Genomic DNA, 19,869 nt, shown 5'->3' on the forward strand with positions numbered 1-19,869 from the left:
CAAGTTCTTGTGTTGCTTTCAGGTGCATGAAAACCAGGTCTCGGAGCACAGAACCGCCTCTACCATACGACGACAACATCAACCGGATTGAGAGGCGAGCTCGCGAGAGGGAACGGCATTTTGAAAGGCTTGGAATGGCAGAACAGCAAAGGATCGAGCAACAGGCTCAAGAAACCGAGCACCAGGCTCATGCTAATCAGGCGCAGGCAGGCAGGAATGAACAACAAGCTTATGTTAACCAACAACAGGCTCAGAGGAACGAAAGGCTTGCTCAGCAAAACCAACAACAAGCTAATAGAAACGAGCAACAAGCCCACCATGTTCATCCGCCACCGCCACAAGCTCAGAGACAACCTCCTCCGGTCTTTGTTGGAGAGAACGACCGAGCTAATGCGCACCAATACCGAGCTGGGATTCAAGCTCCACCGGTTCAAAATAACAACTTTGAAGTTAAAGCTTCCCTCCTCAACATGGTGCAGAACTCAAAGTTCCACGGTCTAGCCGGAGAAGACCCTCTTGAGCATCTAGATCAGTTTGATCGGGTTTGCGACCTAACTAAGATCAATGGTGTCTCGGAAGATAGCTTCAAGCTACGCTTGTTCCCATTCAGCCTCGGTGATAAAGCTCACCAGTGGGAAAAGAACCTCCCGAGGGGTTCTATACAAACCTGGGAGCAGTGTAAACTGGCGTTCTTATCAAAGTTCTTTTCCACATCACGCACGGCTAAGCTCAGAAACCAAATCTCAAGCTTCACGCAGCACAACAACGAGAGCTTTAGCGAAGCTTGGGAACGGTTTAGAAGCTATACTAACCAATGCCCACACCAGGGCTTCTCAGAGGCATCCCTCTTGAGTACTTTATACCGAGGTGCACTCCCCAAGATCAGAAACCAACTCGATACAGCTTCAAATGGAAATTTTCTTGGGAAAGAGATCAATGCGGCAATGGAACTAGTCGAGAACCTAGCCATGTCAAATGATACTTATGGCGAGGACTTTGATAGAGCAAACCGTACAGAGGGCTCTGGTGAAGAACAACGTATGAAAAAGGATATCAGAGAGCTTCAGAGCAAGCTTGACAAAGTTCTGATGGCAACTCAAAAGCCAATACACTTTGTAGGCGAGTTTGATGAGCAAGGGCCAAGTTTTGATAATGTAAACGAAGACGGTCTAACTCAAGAGGAGCTGAAATACATAGGGAATCAGCAGAGGTATCAGCGGTTCAACAACTACAACAGTAACCCAAACCTCTCATACAGAAACCCGAATGTAGCTAACCCTCACGATCAAGTGTACCCTGCTCCGCAACAACACCAAAGCTACGCTCAAAAGGCTCCTTATCAGAATACCTTCCAGCCAAAGCAACAGTTTAGTGGGCAACAGCACGGCTACACTCAGCAAAATCAAGCGGCTCAGGGTAACAACTTCACCAGCCAACCGCAACATCACAAGTTTCCACCAGGGTTCAATCCGCTGCCGATGGATAATCAGCAACAGAATCAGAGAACGGGTCAGAATCAGCTGGGGAACGATGTCTGTGGGATCTTACAGCAACTCTTACAGGGTCAGCAGAGAGTTGAGAGCCAGCACGCGACAATGCAGCAAGACATTAGAGAGCTTAAGCAAAATCAAGCCTCTACATCATCCCGAGGCCCGGCTTTACCAGGAAAACCGGAGCCAAACCCCAAGGAGTATGTGAACGCCATTACATTGAGGAGTGGTAAAGAACTACAAGCTCCAACGCCTAAGACTACGCTCATTGAGGCCAATGAGCAATCAGAGGGGGAGGCAGCCTCAGGTGATGCGTGTAAAGAAGCGGATTTTGAGAAAGAACCGATCAAGGACAACGGAAAAGAGGTGGAAAAGACAACTGAGCTCGAAAAGCCATACGTTCCACCACCACCTTACCAACCCAAGATACCGTTCCCAGGGCGTTTCAAGAAGAAAATCTTAGACAAAGCCAAAGCGGTCTTTGAGAAACACTTGGAGAACACGCAACTCACCTTACCCATTATAGATGCCTTCTTAGCTATACCACAGCTTGGGAAGTTTCTAAAGGATGCGATCCTCAACAAGACAAAGGAGCTCCAGGGTATGGTAATACTGAGCCATGAATGCAGCACCATAATACAAAGGAGGTCTATACCAAGGAAGCTATCCGATCCGGGCAGCTTTACCCTACCGTGTGCTTTAGGTCACTTGAAGTTCTCGAACTGCTTGTGTGATCTAGGAGCTTCTGTGAGCCTGATGCCATACACGGTAGCCAAGAGATTGGGATACAAGAGTTACAAGCCGGCCAAGATCTCTCTTATACTAGCTGATAGATCGGTTCGCTTACCGGTGGGTTTGCTTGAGGATTTACCTTTAAGGATCGGTGAGATAGAAATCCCCACAGACTTCATAGTTCTTGAGATGGACGAGGAACCATTGGACCCTATCATCTTGGGCCGACCGTTCCTAGCGACCGCAGGAGCCATTATAGATGTGAGAGGAGGAATGATTGAACTACACATCGGTTCCGAGCATATGAAGTTCAATGTGAAAGAGATGATGAAGAAACCGACTATTGCAGGTCAGGTTTTCTATGTGGAAGTGATGGAGGAGCTAGCTGATGAGCTCCTGGCAGAGTTGAATGCAGAGGATCCGTTACAAGTGGTCCTTACACGTGAACAAAGCGAGCACGGGTACTTGAACGAGGAAAGCGAGGTATACAAGCAACTTTTGGACCAACCGAAGGAACTTGGAGCTGAAGCTAGGTTTTTGGAGCTCAGGAAGAGTGGCCTCGACATCTTAGACAGCGAGGGGTCCATGGGAACAGAGGAGACACCTCGGGATATCATGGCCGTGGCAACTCATATCGAGGCCGATGATAATCCGCGCGAGAACAAGGAAAAGGCCGAGGAAGCTGTTCCGGGCCAATGTAGCTTTGATACCGATTGGAATGAGGCAGACGCTCCCCCTGTTGAGCTCAAGCCTCTACCAACAGGGCTCAGGTATGCGTTCTTAGGCTTGAACTCCACTTTCCTTGTGATCATAAACGATAGTTTGCTTGAACATGAAGAACGTGCATTGCTTAATGAAATCAAGAAATTCAGGAGAGCAATAGGGTATTCCTTGGCCGACATAAGAGGAATCTCTCCTGATATATGCACTCACAGGATCCACCTGGAGGACCAAGCTATGTCCTCTATTGAGCACCAACGTCGCCTTAACCCGAACCTCAAAGAGGTGGTTAAGAAGGAGATACTAAAGCTCCTTGAGGCAGGGATCATATATCCAATCTCTGACTCTCGGTGGGTATCTCCTGTGCACGTTGTGCCCAAGAAAGGTGGTATCACGGTGGTAAAAAATGATAAGGATGAACTCATAGCCCAAAGAACTATAACCGGCCATCGCATGTGCATTGACTATAGGAAATTGAATTCTGCATCAAGAAAAGATCATTTCCCTTTACCATTCATTGATCAAATGCTTGAACGGTTAGCCAATCATCCTTATTTCTGTTTTCTCGATGGATACTCTGGATTCTTCCAAATACCAATAGATCCAAGAGACCAAGAGAAAACGACATTCACTTGCCCTTATGGCACTTATGCTTATAGGAGAATGCCTTTCGGTTTGTGTAATGCACCGGCCACTTTTCAAAGATGCATGATGCACATTTTCTCTGATCTAATTGAAGAGAAAGTTGAGGTGTTTATGGATGATTTCTCCGTATACGGCTCCTCTTTCTCCGAATGTCTTGCTAATCTTTCTCAGGTTCTAAAGAGATGTGAGGAGCATAGGCTTGTATTGAACTGGGAGAAGTGTCATTTCATGGTACAAGAAGGCATTGTCTTGGGGCACAAGGTATCAGAGAAGGGTATTGAGGTGGACAAGGCCAAAATCGAGGTAATGGTGAACCTACAAGCTCCGAATTCTGTAAAAGGGATAAGAAGCTTTCTTGGGCACGCTGGGTTCTATAGGCGGTTCATTAAGGATTTCTCCAAGATAGCTAGGCCTTTAACTAGGCTATTGTGCAAAGAGGTGGAGTTTATCTTTGATGAAGAGTGTGAGGAAGCGTTTAAGAGGATCAAGGAGGCTTTGATCAGTGCACCAATTGTACAAGCTCCCGATTGGTCTTTACCATTCGAAGTGATGACTGATGCATCTGACTATGTCGTGGGAGCTGTCTTGGGGCAGAAGAAAGATAAGAAACTCCATGTGATTTACTATGCCAGCCGCACCTTGGACTCAGCTCAAGAAAAGTATGCAACCACCGAGAAGGAAATGCTTGCCATTGTGTTTGCATTTGACAAATTCAGGAGTTATCTAGTGGGATCAAAAGTCACGGTTTACACAGATCACGCGGCCTTGAGGTACTTGATGTCTAAAAAGGATGCTAAGCCGAGGCTTTTGAGATGGGTCCTATTGCTCCAAGAGTTCGACATGGAGATACTTGACAAGAAAGGCATAGAAAATGGGGCCGCAGATCATCTCTCAAGGTTGAGGATTGAAGAAAAGGTCCCTATAGATGATGCTTTACCAGAGGAACATCTCATGCTGGTCCGGTCTTATTTAGAGGTGGAAGAGGCCAACACAATCAAGGAAAGAAGCCTCCCATGGTTCGCGGATCTTGTGAACTACCTGTCTTGCGGTTTAGAGCCACCGGATCTTGATGCCTATCAGAGCAAAAAGTTCTTTAGAGATGTGATGAGATATCATTGGGATGAGCCGTATCTTTACGTGCTTAACAAGGACCATCTCTATAGGCGATGCTTGGCCGAAGAAGAGATCCATCCGGTGCTACAAGAATGCCACGGTTCAGCGTACGGTGGTCACTTAGGTGCATTCAAGACGGTTGCCAAAGTTTTGCAAAGCGGCTTCTGGTGGCCGACTATGTTCAAGGACGCTCAAGATGTGGTATCGAGATGCGAGGCTTGTCAAAGGCACGGTAACATATCCAAGAGGAATGAGATGCCCCAAAACCCAATCTTTGAAGTCGAGGTCTTCGACTGTTGGGGCATTGACTTCATGGGTCCCTTTGTGAGTTCATACGGAAATCAGTACATCCTTGTCGCGGTGGACTATGTGAGTAAGTGGGTCGAGGCTGTTGCATCCCCAACCAACGATTCAAAAGTGGTGGTAAAGCTTTTTAAAAGTATCATTTTCCCACGGTTTGAGTTCCAAGAGTAGTAATCAGTGATGGGGGAAGCCACTTTATCAATAAGACTCTTGAGAGTCTTTTGAAGAAGCATGGGGTAAAGCACAAGGTGGCCACACCTTATCATCCGCAGACTAGTGGTCAAGTGGAGGTCTCTAACCGACAGATAAAGGCTATTTTGGAGAGGACCGTGAGCTCATCTAGAAAGGATTGGAGCAAGAAACTTGATGATGCTTTGTGGGCTTAGAGAACCGCGTACAAGACCCCCATTGGAACCTCACCGTTTAACTTGCTCTATGGGAAAAGCTGTCATCTACCGGTTGAGTTGGAATACAAAGCATTGTGGGCAGTGAAACTTCTTAACTTTGACATCAAGACTGCACAAGAGAAGAGGGTTTTACAACTTCATGAGCTTGAGGAAATCCGGTTAGATGCTTTTGAGAGCTCTAAGATCTACAAAGAAAGGACTAAAGCGCTTCATGACAAGAAGATACACAAGAGAGAGTTCAAAGAAGGGGACCAAGTTCTGTTGTTTAACTCGAGGCTTAAGCTATTCCCTGGGAAGCTGAGATCCAGATGGTCCGGTCCATTCGAAATTCTTGAAGTAAGGCCTTATGGAGCGGTTGTTCTAAAAGGAAAAGATGGACAAGGCTTTGTGGTAAACGGTCAGAGGGTAAAGCACTACCTGGCATCAGAAACAAGAGAGGGAGCTACCTCAGTTCCTCTTCTTGAACCAGAATCAGCCTGAAAAGGTATGAAAAGTCAAACTTAGTGACGTTAAACAAAGTGCTCTTGGGAGACACCCCAAGCTTATCCTTGTAAATATTTCGTTTTTCATCTTCTTTTTCTTTTTACTTGAAGCTTTTTGAAGGGTTTGTTAAGTGTTTCAGGAGTTAAGAGGTGAATCTTGATGATGAGAGTAAGAAAAGGCTTGAAAAAGACACGGCCTGATGGTTTAAGTTCTAGAGCATACATAGCCTCGGTATCGACCCTCGGTATATATATATGCCGAGGTCACCTTTTACCGAGTAATAGCTTGAGAACCTCAGCTAAACTCCTCGACTTAATTTCACCATAGCCGTGCTTAAGTAGTTATGTGGTGAGATGACTAAGTGTGGGGGAGGGCCACGGTGTAAACACCTCGGTATAATTATACCAAGGGGCAAAGTTCACTTCAAACGGTCTAAAACCTCGATCGAGGCCGCGACCAGTTTACACCAAGGCCGGACCGTTTAAACCCCCAGCACCAAGTGTTCTCTGTTAATACAAGTGACCTCGGCATGATGCCCTCGTGGTGGAGCGTGCCGAGGTGCCCGGCTTCAAGAATGATCAAAAACATGAACACTTGGGACACTTGGGTCAAAGAAGAGAGTTTGCGCGACCTGGGGGAAACACTTGATGGCCGCGGAGAAATTCTGGTTAACTTGAGCTCATGACACTCGGCTTGATGCCCTCGGGGTGGAACAAGTCGAGGCCGCTCAAGAAAACACGAGAAAAATCACTCTAGTCCGTACGGCCCACGTCATCCCCCTTGTCGCACCATTTGGAAGCCTTTGCGCGGTAATTTGAATTTAAACGCCCGGTCAAAGCTGTTTTGGCGCGGGTCAACGGTCTCAGCTGAAGGAGAAGGGGGGACCAGTCCCACTACAGTCCAAGCGCCAGCTGGAAAGCGCGACACCGCCCATACCAGCCTCCATCCCGAGCCATTAACCGAGAGTTCGCCTTCTTCTCTCTTTTCTCTGCATTTCACGAACATATCTCTCTCATTTCTCATCCATTTCTTGTGATTCCAAGCGTTCTAGACTCGTTAGGGTGTTGTCTATTCATCATAAGCATTCCACTAAACTTGAATCTTGGATTCCCAAAGGTATTTGCATCTTAAAGAACTCATCTTTTTCCTTCGTTCTTTGCGAGCTTTATTGTTTGTGAAATGTGGAATCGATTCTTTTAGAACATGTCGGCCTTTGGGAACAATTTTAAAAATTCCATCAAGATAGATAACATAAGAAAAACCGGTATTTGCTCTGAAAATCACTTGTTCTTGAGTTTTTAAAATTCTTGAGAAAATGCACTTGGAATCGGTCTTAATGATGCTTTGAGATGTTGAGCTAAACTGTTCAGATATCGTGTCTTTCCTTGCTTATTCTGGCTTGTTTTTACTTCCTTTGATGTTTGGAAAAGCTATAACCCTGGTCTTGTTAGAGAAAAAGCTCTGTTCTTGCTATCTTTAGAGACATGTGCTTGTTGATGTACATGATTCTAACGGTCTCTTTGAGGATCTGCCTTGCAGATGACCGGCGACCGAGCTGTTCCCACTCATGAGACGAACAAAAACGAAGTCCAGAGGAGGATTACAAAAGGGAAAGCCGTGGCCGTGGCACGCAATGGTGGAACAAGCAAGAAACCCTCCGTGAGATCCGGTGGTGAGCCAGCCGCCAAGCGAGCAAGGAACGCCGAGCTCACTCTGGTTCCAACCCTTGAACCAAAACGGAATGGGGAGCAGGCAGCCTCTGAGAACGATGGAGACGAGCTGAGAGCCATAGTCCCTCATGAACCCGATTGTGGCAAGAAGGCCAAGAAGGAACCAAAGCCCGAGCCCGAGGAGGAACATTTCCCGACTACTGAGGAGTACTTGGACCACTTTAACTCTATATGAGTAGCTCAAGGTCGGTTCTCTGATATGGAGCTGTTGAAGAAGCTTGAGATACTCGATGATGTTACACTCATCTTTCAAAACATGGGCTTGGCCGAATTCTTCATGATGAGCGATGTTGCTTACGAGGGGATCACACAACAGTTTCTTGCCACTTTGGAGGTTGTCATCTACCCCAAGAGAGATCCCAAGCGTCTACATGGCAAAGGGTTCGGACACATTGAGTTTGACATAGAAGGCGTGCACTACAAGGTCAGTTTCAAGGAGCTTGATGAGATATTTGGATTTGAAAGGAATGGAAGCTCGCTTGACAAGTTTGTGTACCCTCGTGATGAGTTGGCCGCGTTGTGGGAAACGATATCTTTTGGGCCTTACTTGGGAGGCAAGAGCAAGACAAGCTGCATCAGGAACCCTGCGATCAGATACACCAACCGGGTCTTGGCCTCTACGTTCTTCTCTACATACAACCCTGGTGTCATTCACACGGCAGAGCTTGAACTGTTAGGACTTGGACTTAAGCCGCTCATCACTCAAATGAAGAACAAAAAGGAGTTCCAAGGGCCAATGCATGTACCGTCTTTAGGAGCGTTCTTTGCGATCCAAATGCTCACCTATAGACACAATGTGTGGTGTGACCGGAAGAAAAAGGGAGCAAGGAGGCTTCAGAACGGTTGGATTGTCACTACAATTTTGAGAGCTCAAGGGTTCATATTCCCTGATTCACCATCGAGGCCGAATCTCATTGATGAGCAATACCTAAGTAAAAGCGGTTTCTTTGGAGGCAAGTCAGGGACGGTACACAAGTTCACGCTGATGCACAGGGACGGTACACAAGTTCTACTGCCTAACCGAGGCCTCACCATGCTTGATAAGCAGTGTAACATCTCCTTCTATGTCCTCAAGGATCAGTTGTACAACCCCTCTCTCGGCCCACCAATGCGCAAGTGCACCAAGGCCATACCTAACAAGCCTCAGAACGAGAACGGCCCGGCCGGATGTGAGAATGAAGAAGAACGGCACCCTGAGAGAAGGATGGGAGCAGGCCGATATCATTTTGATCCATACGTGTGGGGTGAGCCTGAATACCACACCAAGAAGCTGTATTTGCGAGTGAACACTCTCCAAAAGTGGTGTAAGTGGCAAGACAAGACCATTCATGCTTTGGTGGACTGTGTAAGGCACCTGAAGAAGAAGGTAAAGCAGCTCACACGGCCATCTTCTCCGGACAAGAACTCAGCAACCTCAACCGCACCGGTTACACAAGAGGAGGTTGATATGTCTATATTTTACATCATTTAGTTTCCACCAGGCAAAGAGGATTGGATCGACCCTGCCTTGGCATTCTTACCTGAACCCTCGGATAGCAGCCCTTGCATTAGGTCCCAAAGAGTTTTGCATGTTTTGAGGTCTTTATCAGGTGCTTTGGGAGTCATTTGGAGCTTAAGAAGTGTACATATGCATCTTGTGTATATCATTCTGCATTCGTTTAGTTTGTCTTCTTACTTCTCTCACACGCTTCTATAACACACGGGACTGTGTTATTTAAGTGTGGGGGAGGAGCTTTGTGTTTTCTGATCTTGTTTTCTTTGTTCTTATTTGACTTTTGCATTCTTGAGTCTCATCTAGCTTTGTACATATGGTAAAACCGCATCATTCTAGTTGCATCTCGCATTCTAAGATCGAGTCTAGGTTGCATCATGTAGGATTGCATCAGTGCAAGGAGCAATGATAGATTTTTTCCTAGAGAGTAAATCACCTGAGAACTTGAACTAAATATGCTTGTGAAACTCATTCTGTGCTTGTAAAGCTTGAAACGATTTGAATCTGAGAAGCAAGTCTAAATTACACTCAACTCTAGCTAAGTGATAACCCTGAACTTGAATTGTAAATATCTTTTGATGCATTGCTTGAATTGGCTTGTGGATACCAATATACATACTTGAGCTAGAATCATTGTTTTTACCACCCTCTTTCCTTAGCTCAAGTAGCTGAATCCGCATCATGGATCAGTTCCCTCACCTTGAACCCAACTTTCTTTCTAGCCAATGTTTGTGTGTGAATTGTAAGGCCACCTTGGACCGAACTTAGCAGAAAGTGTTAGGTTTAGAGCGACAAGGGCATGTCTCACTGAGTGTTATGTTCCAACATCAAGGAACTAAGAGTATTGGCGAGAAATAAGTGTGGGGGAAAAGATCTATTGGTGAGTGGAAAAAGGTGAGCTGAGAGAAAAAGAGAGAGTGGAAATAGCTAGGGAATGAAAGAAAAAGAATCGAGTCTTGAATTTGAAAAGAAGAGCTCTGTTGTTCTAAAAAGAAAAGTATAGTCTCTGAAATAAAAAAAAAAAGCCAAAAAGGCTCAAGTGTTCTAAAAAGAAAAGAAAAGAGGGTAATCGCTGTAAAAGAAAAGAGCTGTTTGAATAAGTAAACACCAAAGGCTTGAAAATCAAAACAAAAGTGAGTCCCCTAGTGAAAAAGAAAGCGATTGAGAAAGTGAGGATCTTGAGAGGGTGAGCAAGTGAGAAAAGCTTTGAGTGGAGTGTGGGGTGTGATGAGTCTTGCCCTTGTATGCATCGGTTGCTTTTTACCTTTAGCATTCTGCCAAAGTTTGGTCGTTCATTGAGTGATCCCATTGTTGCATTACACCCGCTTGAATATTGATGAGATCATTTTTGTCTCATGACCTTACCCTAGCCAAGCCAGCCTATTTGAACATTGCATCATTTGATTCACCGGTTACGAGCTTAATGAATGTGAAAGAGTTGAATGTGATAATGACTTGTGGAGATTCTGTGCTTTAATTGTAAAATATCTGAGTATGGCTTTGCATTGCATATTTGAGCATGAATCCAAGTTCTCTTTGTGATCACTTCTCTCTAAAAAGGAAATATGAGCTCCATCTGCATTACAACCTCTTTCTCTCATTTGTTCTCTTCGCTTGAGGACAAGCAAAGGACAAGTGTGGGGGAGTTGATATGTCTATATTTTACATCATTTAGAGTGCATTTTAGAGTCCTCATCATGTGTTTTCCCATGTAAATTGAGTCTTTAGGCATGAAAATAGGATTTAGGGCTTGCATTAGGTCCCAAAGAGTTTTGCATGTTTTGAAGTCCTTATCAGGTGCTTTGGGAGTCATTTGGAGCCTAAGAAGAGGAGCAGAGAAGAAGACGGTGAAGAAAAAGGTCAAAAATGGTGAAAACCGCTTGGAGGAATTTCTCGGCCAAATCGCGTACCGGACGGACAGAAACCTCGGCCAAAATCCTTACCGATCGTTCAACCTCGACCAAAAACCGTACCGATCGACCAAAGTCAGCCTGGGTCGAAGATCAGGTGTAAATACCGCGGGTTGAGTTTTTGGCCGAGGCGAAGGATTGAGTTTTTGGCCGAGGCGAAGGAATTTTTACCACCAAAAAGCTTACCGCGGTACACAGCCCTCGGCCATTTTCCTTACCGCGGGAAGCTTTTCTCGACCAAAATTTGTCCTTGTCCGCGCGTTTCAAAGATCAGCAATCCGGGGAACCTTCCGGTCCGAACCAGTTGGCGGGCTCTTCAGCAAAGTTGGAGATAATCAAACAAAGATCCCAGAACAGTTGGAATCATCCAATTCGGACCAGTGGGGAGAAAGATACAGCTTCCGGAAGATGCACCAACATTACGCGCATCCGAGAACCGAACGGTGGAGTACAAAGATCACGGCGGACGGAACCTTTCCGGACCGAACCAGCTTGCCCGGTCTTCATCAAAGTTTGAGATCTAACCAGCTTGCCCGGTCTTCATCAAAGTTTGAGATCTTTGAAAGACTGGTTTGAAAGATAAAGTCTCCTAAATTCGGACGAGTGGTTTGAAAGATAAAGTCTCCGGAGTTCACATGCGGTTCAAAGATGTGAAATCCAGGAAGCCTTCCACTTCCCAAGCTCCGACGGTTTCTTCACCAAAGTTCGAGCTTATTGAGTCATCTTGACTATGGAACTGGTCTCAGAGCATTTGGAGTCGTGGGTTGAAAGTTACTGTTTCCGGGAGGTGACATGGTCGATACGAACCCAAATATGTTGCGGTACGCGCTAAGTGTTTTCTCATGGCTCGGCATCATTACCTCGACATCGGCCAAGTCAAGGCTCATATTTTGGGAGTATTCTGAACTAGGCCTCGTGCTGACGCCTCGGCACGTTGGAATCAAGGCATGCACACGTAAGAAATGAAGCTGGAAACGACTAAGTGTTGAACGTGCACCTCGGCGCAATGACCCCGGCGTGCATGCCGGCCCCTGTTCGCTCAAACCCCTCGACTACCAAGCGCCTCGGCATTTCATGCCGAGGTCCATTGTCACGAACCCAGAATCAAGAACAAAGCTGCCCAAGAACACACACGTGAAGATGGATCGAAGACTAGGGTTCATGCATGTTCTTGACGTGTTCTTCACGAGATCTTCATTTGGATCTGGACTCACGTGCACTCCTCGACATGAAGACCTCGGCTTCACTCTCCGACACACCGTGGCACTCACCCATCAACCCAAGAACGCGGTTCAGTACCCGGTTTGTTCCGGGCTGACCCGCGACACTTTACCTTTGCTATATATACATTTTGAGACTAAAAACCTAATCATCTTATCTCTTATCTGTTTTTGGCTTTAAGAACTTACCTCTTTTGTGAAACTTGATCAGTCTAATCCGATATCTCGTTTTTGCATCAGAAATCTTGTTCTTTCTTTATTTTCTTTTGTCATCTATCATTAAACTCCTCATCATGACTAGCTACACGTCTTGCAAAAGACTTAATGAGCTCGTTATGATTAGTGAGTAGTCGTTTAAGCGGCTTTAGATGAGTAGATTAGGGTGCTTTCAAGGTAGATTAGTGGGTTTAGGTGTCTAGTCTTGCATGTTTCATTCCTTAACCGACGAGATCTCTAGGCTGGATCCAAGCACATCACTTGAGGTTCAGATCTGAGACATATCTCGCATCAAAAGTGTTTGTAGAAATGTCTGAACCACTCGGTTAAGGGTTTAAGAGTCTTTCATCACAGGAGTGATAGTTTGTTCTCTTAAATGACATTTTTGAACTGATTCTTATTTCTGATTGATTCGATGCTTCTCAAAAGACATTTTTGGTATGAAGGAGAATCAGTTTAGATGCTTAATACTTTCATGAGAAGATTAACATGCCTTGAGTTCAAAGTTAAATGAAACCGCTTGATGTTTTGATTCATTAACCAACTAGTTGAACTTGGAAGCACCCGAGTCAAGTATCTCGTCTAAAGTCCCTTGCTTTATTACATATTATCATCATCTGAATCGTTTAGTTATTATTTGCATCCTGTCTCTGTTTAGATCTAATCATTTGCTTTACCTTTCATGCTTAGTCGTTTGTTACGTAGCTTAGTTCAGAACCTTCACCTTTTGTCTTAACTTAAATGAACAAACATCATAGTCTAGTGTCTCGTTGACATGTCTGGATTGATACCTCTTTGTTCTACTTCGACAAAGGGGATTGATAGCCCTGAGACCTAAAAAGTCTTATCTATCAATATATCTTGGCACGAATGCTCGTCGCAGCTGGGCGGGAAAACCCATATAAACAATGCATCACACGCGAAGAGATTTCATTGCGGACTCAAAGCCAAAGGATATATGCTAATGCGATACATATACTGATGGGTGCGATCATACCAGCACTAATGCACCGAATTCCATTAGAACACCGCAGTTAAGCGTGCTTGGGCGAGAGTAGTACTAGGATGGGTGACCTCCAGGAAAGTCCTCATGTTGCACCCCTTTTTTGTTCCTCTTGATTTTTTTGTTTTTTTTTTTTTGGTCTTTTCATTTGAAAAACAAGGCATCTTCCGAAGGACGCTATTTCTAGACTGTGTGGAACCACACCTCCTACAAAAACTTTTCGGAAAGCCCCTAGAGTGCTCTCGGGCTTGCCCAAGAGTCTAAAGACAAAGGGTGCGGTTTACGAGGCCAAAATTTTGAGTTTTAGACTCTCTTTCGGGCGTTTTTCTAAAACATAAGCCCCAGTTTTAGTGTCGTCAAACGTGGTGTCCTAACTTATATATCTTGGCACAAATGCTCGTCGCAGCTGGGCGGGAAAACTCATATAAACAGTGCACACACGCGAAGAGATTTCATTGCGGAATCAAAGCCAAAGGATATATGCTAATGCGATACATATACTGATGGGTGCGATCATACCAGCACTAATGGACCGAATCCCATCAGAACACCGCAGTTAAGCGTGCTAGGGCGAGAATAGTATTAAGATGGGTGACCTCCCGGGAAGTCCTCGTGTTGCACCCCTTTTTTGTTCCTCTTGATTTTTTTGTTTTTTTTTTTTTTGGTCTTTTCATTTGAAAAACAATGCATCTTCCGAACGACGCTATTTCAAGACCGTGTGGAACCACGCCTCCTACAGCAACTTTTCGGAAAGCCCCAAGTGTGCTCTCTGGGGTTCCCAAGAGTCTAAAGACCATGGGTGTGGTTTACGAGGCCAAAATTTTGAGTTTTAGACCCTCTTCCGGGCGTTTTTCTAAAACATAAGCCCCAGTTTTAGTGTCGTCAAACGTGGTGTCCTAACTTATATATCTTGGCACGAATGCTCGTCGCAGCTGGGCGGGAAAACCCATATAAACAATGCATCACACGCGAAGAGATTTCATTGCGGACTCAAAGCCAAAGGATATATGCTAATGCGATACATATACTGATGGGTGCGATCATACCAGCACTAATGCACCGAATTCCATCAGAACACCGCAGTTAAGCGTGCTTGGGCGAGAGTAGTACTAGGATGGGTGACCTCCCGGGAAGTCCTCATGTTGCACCCCTTTTTTGTTCCTCTTGATTTTTTTGTTTTTTTTTTTTGGTCTTTTCATTTGAAAAACAAGGCATCTTCCGAACGACGCTATTTCTAGACTGTGTGGAACCACACCTCCTACAAAAACTTTTCGGAAAGCCCCTAGAGTGCTCTCGGGCTTGCCCAAGAGTCTAAAGACCAAGGGTGCGGTTTACGAGGCCAAAATTTTGAGTTTTAGACTCTCTTTCGGGCCTTTTTCTAAAACATAAGCCCCAGTTTTAGTGTCGTCAAACGTGGTGTCCTAACTTATATATCTTGGCACGAATGCTCGTCGCAGCTGGGCGGGAAAACCCATATAAACAGTGCAACACACGCGAAGAGATTTCATTGCGGACTCAAAGCCAAAGGATATATGCTAATGCGATACATATACTGATGGGTGCGATCATTCCAGCACTAATGGACCGAATCCTATGAGAACACCGCAGTTAAGCGTGCTTGGGCGAGAGTAGTACTAGGATGGGTGACCTCCCGGGAAGTCCTCGTGTTGCACCCCTTTTTTGTTCCTCTTGATTTTTTTGTTTTTTTTTTTTTTGGTCTTTTCATTTGAAAAACAATGCATCTTCCGAAGGACGCTATTTCAAGACCGTGTGGAACCACACCTCCTACAGCAACTTTTCGGAAAGCCCCAAGTGTGCTCTCTGGGGTTCCCAAGGGTCTAAAGACCAAGGGTGTGCTTTACGAGGCCAAAATTTTGAGTTTTAGACCCTCTTCCGGGCGTTTTTCTAAAACATAAGCCCCAGTTTTAGTGTCGTCAAACATGGTGTCCTAACTTATATATCTTGGCACGAATGCTCGTCGCAGCTGGGCGGGAAAACCCATATAAACAATGCATCACACGCGAAGAGATTTCATTGCGGACTCAAAGCCAAAGGATATATGCTAATGCGATACATATACTGATGGGTGCGATGATACCAGCACTAATGCACCGAATCCCATCAGAACACCGCAGTTAAGCGTGCTTGGGCGGGAGTAGTACTAGGATGGGTGACCTCCCGAGAAGTCCTCGTGTTGCACCCCTTTTTTGTTCCTCTTGATTTTTTTGTTTTTTTTTTTTGGTCTTTTCATTTGAAAAACAATGCATCTTCCGAACGACGCTATTTCAAGACTGTGTGGAACCACGCCTCCTACAGCAACTTTTCGGAAAGCCCCAAGTGTGCTCTCTGGGGTTCCCAAGGGTCTAAAGACCATGGGTGTGGTTTACGAGGCCAAAATTTTGAGTTTTAGACCCTCTTCCGGGCGTTTTTCTAAAACATAAGCCCCAGTTTTAGTGTCGTCAAACTTGGTGTCCTAACTTATATATCTTGGCACGAATGCTCGTCGCAGCTGGGCGGGAAAACCCATATAAACAATGCATCACACGCGAAGAGATTTCATTGCGGACTCAAAGCCAAAGGATATATGCTAATGCGATACATATACTGATGGGTGCGATCATACCAGCACTAATGCACCGAATTCCATCAGAACACCGCAGTTAAGCGTGCTTGGGCGAGAGTAGTACTAGGATGGGTGACCTCCCCGGAAGTTCTTATGTTGCACCCCTTTTTTGTTCCTCTTGATTTTTTTGTTTTTTTTTTGGTCTTTTCATTTGAAAAACAAGGCATCTTCCGAAGGACGCTATTTCTAGACTGTGTGGAACCACACCTCCTACAAAAACTTTTCGGAAAGCCCCTAGAGTGCTCTCCGGCTTGCCCAAGAGTCTAAAGACCAAGGGTGCGGTTTACGAAGCCAAAATTTTGAGTTTTAGACTCTCTTTCGGGCGTTTTTCTAAAACATAAGCCCCAGTTTTAGTGTCGTCAAACGTGGTGTCCTAAATTATATATCTTGGCACGAATGCTCGTCTCAGCAGAGCGGGAAAACCCATATAAACAGTGCAACACACGCGAAGAGATTTCATTGCGGACTCAAAGCCAAAGGATATATGCTAATGCGATACATATACTTGATGGGTGCGATCATACCAGCACTAATGCACCGAATCCGATCAGAACACCGCAGTTAAGCGTGCTTGGGCGAGAGTAGTACTAGGATGGGTGACCCCCCAGGAAGTCCTCGTGTTGCACCTTTTTTTCTTCCTCTTGATTCTTTTGTTTTTATTTTTTTTTGGTCTTTTCATTTGAAAAACAAGGCATCTTCCGAATGACGCTATTTCTAGACCGTGTGGAACCACGCCTCCTACAACAATTTTTCAGAAAGCCCCTAGAGTGCTCTCGGGCTTGCCCAAGAGTCTAAAGACCAAGGGTGCAGTTTACGAGGCCAAAATTTGAGTTTTAGACCCTCTTCTGGGCGTTTTTGTAAAACATAAGCCCCGGTTTTAGTGTCGTCAAACGTGGTGTCCTAACTTATATATCTTGGCACGAATGCTCGTCGCAGCTGGGCGGAAAAACCCATATAAACAGTGCAACACACGCGAAGAGATTTCATTGCGGACTCAAAGCCAAAAGATATATGCTAATGCGATACATATACTGATGGGTGCGATCATACCAGCACTAATGCACCGAATCCCATCAGAACACCGCAGTTAAGCGTGCTTGGGCGAGAGTAGTACTAGGATGTGTGATCTCCCGGGAAGTCCTCGTGTTGCACCTTTTTTTGTTCCTCTTCATGCTTTTGTTTTTATTTTTTTTTTGGTCTTTTCATTTGAAAAACAAGGCATCTTCCGAAGGACGCTATTTCTAGACCGTGTGGAACCACGCCTCCTACAACAACTTTTCGGAAAGCCCCTAGAGTGCTCTCAGGCTTGCCCAAGAGCCTAAAGACTAAGGGTACGGTTTATGAGGCCAAAATTTTAAGTTTAAGACCCTCTTCGGGGCGTTTTTTTAAAACATAAGCCTCGGTTTTAGTGTCGTCAAACGTGGTGTCCTAACTTATATATCCTGGTACGAATGCTCGTCGCAGCTAGGCGGGAAGCCCATATAAACAGTGCAACACACGCGAAGAGATTTCATTGCGGACTCAAACCCAAAGGATATATGCTAATGCGATACATATACTAACGGGTGCGATCATACCAGCACTATAGCACCGGATTCCATCAGAACCCCGCAGTTAAGCATGCTTGGGCGAGAGTAGTACTAGGATGGGTGACCTCCCGGGAAGTCCTCGTGTTGCACCCCTTTTTTGTTCCTCTTGATTTTTTTGTTTTTTTTTTTTTGGTCTTTTCATTTGAAAAACAATGCATCTTCCGAACGACGCTATTTCAAGACCGTGTGGAACCATACCTCCTACAAAAACTTTTCGGAAAGCCCCTAGAGTGCTCTCGGGCTTGCCCAAGAGTCTAAAGACCAAGGGTGCGGTTTACGAGGCCAAAATTTTGAGTTTTAGACCCTCTTCTGGGCGTTTTTCTAAAACATAAGCCTCGGTTTTAGTATCGTCAAACGTGGTGTCCTAACTTATATATCTTGGTACGAATGCTCCCGCAGCTGGGCGGGAAAACCCATATAAACAATGCATCACACGCGAAGAGATTTAATTGCGGACTCAAAGCCAAGGGATATATGCTAATGCGATACATATACTGATGGGTGCGATCATACCAGCACTAATGCACCGAATCCCATTAGAACACCGCAGTGAAGCGTGCTTGGGCGAGAGTAGTACTAGGATGGGTGACCTCCCGGGAAGTCCTCGTGTTGCACCCCTTTTTTGTTCCTCTTGATTTTTTTGTTTTTTTTTTTTGGTCTTTTCATTTGAACCACAAGGCATCTTCCGAAGGACGCTATTTCTAGACTGTGTGGAACCATACCTCCTACAAAAACTTTTCGGAAAGCCCCTAGAGTGTTCTCGGGCTTGCCCAAGAGTCTAAAGACCAAGGGTGCGGTTTACGAGGCCAAAATTTTGAGTTTTAGACCCTCTTCTGGGCGTTTTTCTAAAACATAAGCCTCGGTTTTAGTATCGTCAAACGTGGTGTCCTAACTTATATATCTTGGCACGAATGCTCGTCGCAGCTGGGCGGGAAAACCCATATAAACAGTGCAACACACGTGAACAGATTTCATTGCGGACTCAAAGCCAAAGGATATATGCTAATGCGATACATACTAACAGGGTGCAATCATACCAGCACTAATGCACCGGATTCCATCAGAACTCTGCAGTTAAGCGTGCTTGGGCGAGAGTAGTACTAGGATGGGTGACCTCCCGGGAAGTCCTCGTGTTGCACCCCATTTTTGTTCCTCTTGATTTTTTGTTTTTTTTTTTTTTGGTCTTTTCATTTGAAAAACAAGGCATCTTCCGAAGGACGCTATTTCTAGACCGTGTGGAACCACACCTCCTACAAAAACTTTTCGGAAAGCCCCTAGAGTGCTCTCGGGCTTGCCCAAGAGTCTAAAGTCCAATGGTGCGGTTTACGAGGCCAAAATTTGAGTTTTAGACCCTCTCCTGGCGTTTTTCTAAAACATAAGCCTCGGTTTTAGTATCATCAAACGTGGTGTCCTAACTTATATATCTTGGCACAAATGCTCGTCGCAGCTGGGCGGGAAAACCCATATAAACAGTGCAACACACGCGAAGAGATTTCATTGCAGACTCAAAGCCAAAGGATATATGCTAATGCGATACATATACTGATGGGTGCGATCATACCAGCACTAATGCACCGAATCCGATCAGAACACCGCAGTTAAGCGTGCTTGGGCGAGAGTAGTACTTGGATGGGTGACCTCCCGGGAAGTCCTCGTGTTGCACCTTTTTTTCTTCCTCTTGATTCTTTTGTTTTTTTTTTTTTTTTGGTCTTTTCATTTGAAAAACAAGGCATCTTCCGAAGGACGCTATTTCTAGAACGTGTGGAACCACGCCTCCTACAACAACTTTTCGGAAATCCCCTAGAGTGCTCTCAGGCTTGCCCAAGAGTCTAAAGACCAAGGGTGCGGTTTACGAGGCCAAAATTTTAAGTTTAAGACCCTCTTCCAGGCGTTTTTTTAAAACATAAGCCTCGGTTTTAGTGTCGACAAACGTGGTGTCCTAACTTATATATCTTTGTACGAATGCTCGTCGCAGCTAGGTGGGAAGCCCATATAAACAGTGCAACACACGCGAAGAGATTTCATTGCGGACTCAAAGCCAAAGGATATATGCTAATGCGATACATATACTGATGGGTGCGATCATACCAGCACTAATGCACCGGATTCCATCAGAACTCCGCAGATCAGCGTGCTTGGGCGAGAGTAGTACTAGGATGGGTGACCTCCCGGGAAGTCCTCGTGTTGCACCCC

General features: G+C 45.3%; 14 non-coding genes across 14 annotated transcripts; 13 read left to right on the forward strand and 1 right to left on the reverse strand.

Annotated features, from left to right (window-relative positions):
* Nucleotides 1–725: 725 nt before the first annotated feature.
* LOC112089450 lies at nucleotides 726–832 on the reverse strand. Its single transcript, XR_002901088.1, has one exon. It is a non-coding gene; the product is annotated as a small nucleolar RNA R71 (small nucleolar RNA).
* A 12,612-nt stretch (nucleotides 833–13,444) lies between these two features.
* LOC112089653 lies at nucleotides 13,445–13,563 on the forward strand. The gene has a single exon (XR_002901278.1). It is a non-coding gene; the product is annotated as a 5S ribosomal RNA (ribosomal RNA).
* Nucleotides 13,564–13,969: 406 nt separating this feature from the next.
* On the forward strand, nucleotides 13,970–14,088 carry LOC112089646. The gene has a single exon (XR_002901271.1). It is a non-coding gene; the product is annotated as a 5S ribosomal RNA (ribosomal RNA).
* A 408-nt stretch (nucleotides 14,089–14,496) lies between these two features.
* On the forward strand, nucleotides 14,497–14,615 carry LOC112089558. Its single transcript, XR_002901194.1, has one exon. It is a non-coding gene; the product is annotated as a 5S ribosomal RNA (ribosomal RNA).
* A 406-nt stretch (nucleotides 14,616–15,021) lies between these two features.
* On the forward strand, nucleotides 15,022–15,140 carry LOC112089308. The gene has a single exon (XR_002900955.1). It is a non-coding gene; the product is annotated as a 5S ribosomal RNA (ribosomal RNA).
* Nucleotides 15,141–15,548: 408 nt separating this feature from the next.
* On the forward strand, nucleotides 15,549–15,667 carry LOC112089424. The gene has a single exon (XR_002901062.1). It is a non-coding gene; the product is annotated as a 5S ribosomal RNA (ribosomal RNA).
* Nucleotides 15,668–16,073: 406 nt separating this feature from the next.
* LOC112089647 lies at nucleotides 16,074–16,192 on the forward strand. The gene has a single exon (XR_002901272.1). It is a non-coding gene; the product is annotated as a 5S ribosomal RNA (ribosomal RNA).
* A 405-nt stretch (nucleotides 16,193–16,597) lies between these two features.
* Nucleotides 16,598–16,716, forward strand: LOC112089644. The gene has a single exon (XR_002901269.1). It is a non-coding gene; the product is annotated as a 5S ribosomal RNA (ribosomal RNA).
* A 407-nt stretch (nucleotides 16,717–17,123) lies between these two features.
* Nucleotides 17,124–17,242, forward strand: LOC112089546. The gene has a single exon (XR_002901184.1). It is a non-coding gene; the product is annotated as a 5S ribosomal RNA (ribosomal RNA).
* A 408-nt stretch (nucleotides 17,243–17,650) lies between these two features.
* LOC112089368 lies at nucleotides 17,651–17,769 on the forward strand. The gene has a single exon (XR_002901005.1). It is a non-coding gene; the product is annotated as a 5S ribosomal RNA (ribosomal RNA).
* Nucleotides 17,770–18,175: 406 nt separating this feature from the next.
* On the forward strand, nucleotides 18,176–18,294 carry LOC112089412. Its single transcript, XR_002901050.1, has one exon. It is a non-coding gene; the product is annotated as a 5S ribosomal RNA (ribosomal RNA).
* Nucleotides 18,295–18,699: 405 nt separating this feature from the next.
* On the forward strand, nucleotides 18,700–18,818 carry LOC112089529. The gene has a single exon (XR_002901167.1). It is a non-coding gene; the product is annotated as a 5S ribosomal RNA (ribosomal RNA).
* Nucleotides 18,819–19,223: 405 nt separating this feature from the next.
* LOC112089569 lies at nucleotides 19,224–19,342 on the forward strand. The gene has a single exon (XR_002901204.1). It is a non-coding gene; the product is annotated as a 5S ribosomal RNA (ribosomal RNA).
* A 408-nt stretch (nucleotides 19,343–19,750) lies between these two features.
* Nucleotides 19,751–19,869, forward strand: LOC112089357. Its single transcript, XR_002900994.1, has one exon. It is a non-coding gene; the product is annotated as a 5S ribosomal RNA (ribosomal RNA).

Source organism: Eutrema salsugineum, unplaced genomic scaffold, assembly GCF_000478725.1.
Source record: "Eutrema salsugineum unplaced genomic scaffold, Eutsalg1_0 scaffold_12, whole genome shotgun sequence".
Classification (NCBI taxonomy): Eukaryota; Viridiplantae; Streptophyta; class Magnoliopsida; order Brassicales; family Brassicaceae; genus Eutrema; species Eutrema salsugineum.